This window comes from Meleagris gallopavo, chromosome 10 (assembly GCF_000146605.3).
Source record: "Meleagris gallopavo isolate NT-WF06-2002-E0010 breed Aviagen turkey brand Nicholas breeding stock chromosome 10, Turkey_5.1, whole genome shotgun sequence".
NCBI classification, from domain to species: domain Eukaryota; kingdom Metazoa; phylum Chordata; class Aves; order Galliformes; family Phasianidae; genus Meleagris; species Meleagris gallopavo.
In genome coordinates, this window is record NC_015020.2 from 1,430,575 (window position 1) to 1,435,044 (window position 4,470).

General features: G+C 35.4%; 1 protein-coding gene across 1 annotated transcript in view; it reads right to left on the minus strand.

Moving 5' to 3' along the window:
- LOC109369125 overlaps positions 1-4,470 on the minus strand; it is a 156,526-nt gene that overhangs the window by 109,981 nt on the left and 42,075 nt on the right.

A 4,470-nucleotide genomic window follows, 5' to 3' on the forward strand; every position in this document is an offset into this window, starting at 1 on the left:
AACCAGCCCGTAAACCGTTGACAGCTGTCATAAAATATCTTCCTAATTTTCATGGTCATGCAGCATTCAACATTATAAAAAAAAACTCTCTGTATTTTACTGCTTTCACCCTGACCAAATACCTTATCAATACAGTGAACAGCAAACAGTAAAATCTGAAAAATGAAAAAAACAATGTAGACTTCAGCACTATTTTCCTAATTCAAGAATCCACAAGCATCTAGCAGTGAAGTATTCAGCCAGTGAAAATTGGAGATTAGGAAAAATTTCTTCTCCAAAATAGTTGTGAGGCATCGGCACAGGCTGCCCTGGGAGGTGGTGGAGTCACCAACCCTGGAGGTGTTCAAGAAACGTGTAGATATGGCAGAGAGCCATGGTTTAGTGGGCATGGTGGTGATGGGCTGACGGCTGAAGTAGATTATCTTAGTGGTTTTACCCAATCTTAATAATTCTATAATTCTACGTGGGTTCCCTAACTGCTCAGAACCCTTTAAAACTGTAGTCTTTATTTCAGCCAGTGATTATGTATCCATATATTGAAAGATGTGCCAAGGCTTTGATCTGTTTCTAATTTCAGAGCTCTGCAGTATCCAGTCATGATCAGTTTACAAAATCATAGCTATAATTACAGATATGTGGCAGCATTTACAGCTTACGTCAGTGACTATTTAGAATAACATCTTATTTATTATATATGTTAGCTAAGGAAAATCTAGTAGAAAATGTGTTCTTCACATCTTCTTCCCTCAAACCTTAACCCTATTCAAAGTTCATAACCCAGACTTAAATTAGCTCCTGGTGGCTGATAGCTATGACAAAATTGGATATGTGATATCAGCACATTTGATAACCACAGCTTTCTTCCTATCCCTGCACACTGAAGTGAATTTGCATTAACCTTAGACATTGAACCCTTTTCTCAAGATCTGTCCTCCTGCACAATCACAGCACAGGTTTCTCATGATTACAGTTTCCAAGGCTTTTTACCAGACTTCACTGTTTTTAGCGTGGTGATAAAATAATGAAAATCATTTTAAAAAAAATGAAAATGATTGTTAAAAGTTTAGCTAGATAAGCTTCCAAATGAAATACAAAAGAATTTTTTTGCTGAAATATAATGATAAGCACTGAAAATTTTCTATGATGGACAATAAAGTACTCCAAATCAGAAATTCTGTAATAAAGATATACACTGCCTCAGCTACAGCTAACAGATGAAATGCACTCCTGACTCAGCTATCATTACATACGCTGGAAATAAAGCACAACAAGAAGAGCCTGAAATTTCCAGCTATGTCTTACGTGAATCTCAACACTGAAAGGACCGGTAGACAAGCTTACTAAACACTTTCTTTTTATAAAGGTTTTCTCTGTTCCCATAGGAAAAAATAATTCACCTGGCAACTGTAATCTATTCTGCGGAGTCGAATCAATAATCGGCAGGAAGCAAAATAATAAATAACACTACCCTGCTGGATGGAAAGAAATGGAAATAAGATTTCTGGTGCAAATGAGGAATGACAGAAGCAAGGGGAAAAAAAAAACATGCTGTGTAACTCCATTTGTAAGAAAATGGGGTTTGCCTGCAATCTGACTGTGAGAGAACTAAAATAGGAACAAAATACCTTTGCATCAGGTTCTGAACAGAATGCATTTTCTTTAGTGTAGAAACACAACTTTTCAGTAAAGTCTTTTTTATTCCAGTTTCAGAACTCAGACAGGCTGCAGTGCTATTCATTTCACTGTTACAAATTATCTCGTTATCAGTCAAACAGTAAAATTCAGAGGTGTACAACTACTATTGGAATCCTGCTGGCAAGTAGACTAGTGCTGTAGGTCCTCAGGTTTGACCCAGGACGGCCATCAGTTTTCCCACAGAAGATGATTTGCTTCAGCAGTGCAAAGTGTAAGGCAGCCCTACTGGGGAAGGGGTGGGGACGGAAAGAGATCCTTGCTCACAGATTTTCTTTACACTTCATCTCTCCATATGTTTTTCTATTTGTGAAATCCATGTGTATGTGTTAAAATGTGGTAGCAATTATTATAGTAAGTAGACAGTGTTATAATAATGACAATTACACTCACATCCCTTGCAAACTGCGTGAAGATTTGTATGTCTTACACATGAGGAAAACTAAGGGCTGCTACTGAATACAACAGAAGATTATTTTAAATTCAGTACTCTTACGCTTTGCAATTAGAATTTAATTCTCATCTTAGCATGCTAATGTTTGTCCACTGTTGTAGCCCATACTTCGAGAGTCTCCAGCCTACTAAGGCATCACAGTTTAACAGATTTTTCTCATACCTCCTTTTTTTTATTTTAAGAATGCTAAACTTGGAATTTTTTTTTATTTTTATTTTCAAAGATGCTGCTGTCTGAATTAATGATTTCCACCACCAAATGTAGTTATTCGTGTCTTATTAGAATGTATTAGTAAAGACTTAAATGCCTACCCAAGAGTCTTACTGGGCAATGCAGAAAGGTCAGACCTTGACAGGATCAGTCTCCAAAAGTAGAAAAAATATGCAAGACTTACAGAGAGTGAGTAAAATCTGAAACACTGATCATATGTCAACTGAGCTCAGTATTATTAACATATTTAGTACTTTTTCTCACAAATAAAAGCTTGGTATATTTTACTAGAAGTCATATGCACCGATTATAAGTTTTCAAGCAGGAAATGTATGATCACTCAGACAAAATTATGAATATTGAAAAGGTCAAAATAATCTTTCACATTATTACAGTTCTTACTCCACTTATGGGAGACAATGGAATTTTTTCCCTAGCACAGAAGAGGAGCCACCATTAGTTCATCCTTTTGATAAAGTTTATGAAAAGAATGAAAGTTTACATTGAATACATTGACATTCGAAAAATCTTACCTCCAATTTAATGATTCTTCTTTCAAGATATAACAAGATCTTTCCTGGCTCTGTGCATGTAAAATGATCTCTTGACTTATTAGAAATAGATCTATAGACTTCTTCAGTGAGGCAATAGTGTTCTTGGAGTTTATTCTTATTAAAAATAATACTACTTCCCACCTACTTTTTTTAATACTTGCCAAAAAAGGTGAATGGAAAGAGGAGCTTATGTTTGTAAATATTGGCAAATGTTTCAAGTTAAAGAATTTAATAGACATTGTTTTCCTTAAATATGACAAAGTTAGATGTCGGACTTGAGAAACATAGCACACTGTCATCTGTACCGAAGATCAGTGCATAGCAATATATTTTTATTTCATGAGTTGTAGTTTCTATTATGTGATTGCTACAGAAGAGCTAGATTCCCACATTCATTTGTTTTGTTTCTCTTAAGTGAACTGACAACTAATGGAAGAAGATAGATTTGTATCATCACTAAATAGCTGAACAGATTTCTAATGTGTGAAATATCTTGAATATGAAATCAACATAGAATTAAGGATGGAAGGAAGGGAAAATGATAGGGAGAGGTATTCACTACACATAGAAGTAAAATATATTTCATAAAAATCTGTCCTGCAAATAGTTTAAAACAAAAACAAAAACAAAACAAAAAAAACCCCAAAACACTCCCACCAATAAAATAAAAACACACATGTATCTCTTGCAGTGATGCAGATTTTTCCAGCATGTGGTTGGCACCCCTAGCAAAAATAGCTTCTGAGGCAAAAAGTGGTGACATCTTGGAAACATCTTGCTGTGACAAACACGAAAGTACAGGAGAGTCTGGAAAAAATCTCAGTGTCTCTTGTTGCTGGAAATTGCATTTAAAATGGAAGCAATGAACTTCTATGTGATGTAGAAACATGCGTTCCACCTTTGTCTGACTTTCGAGGGTATTTATGAGCAAATAGGTTTTGGCAAGGGAAAACGCACCTGGTTTTATGGACTAGTCACTGCTATTTGGTTATGATATACACAGGCATAGATTGTGTTAAAATGAGAGATATTTCATTGCTTTAGTGTATGGAAAAATAAGAATTACAATGATGCCCTTGTCTGTTTAGCTGTTCTGAAGGACAAAGTCTTATTTTGAACACTCTCTGTTGAGCTAGCCATAAACAAGAAGAAGAGTGGACCATTCCCTTCAAGAACATACAGGACTAGTATTCAGGTCAAGGCAGTGATGACAGTGGAAAGGTACTGTAGGAATCATGATGAGTGGAACGTGTCCAAAGTTAGGAATACCACATGCCATACTGATCAGCATTATCACAGAATTATTGTGCTGTTATTCTTGCAAATTTTTGTATTTTGATTTCTAGTCAGAAACTGGAATTCATGGTGATGACAGCAAATCTCAAATGTAATTTCATCCAGTGAAGTATATTCATTTTGAATCTAGGAGCTGAACTGGAAGCTATGACTATTCTCTACTTGCTGTAAAATAATTAAATCTAGGGGAAGAAAAAAAGACCAGAAAATTGAAATTTTGTGTTAATGACATAATTAAAACGCAAAGGTGGTTCTCTCTCTCTT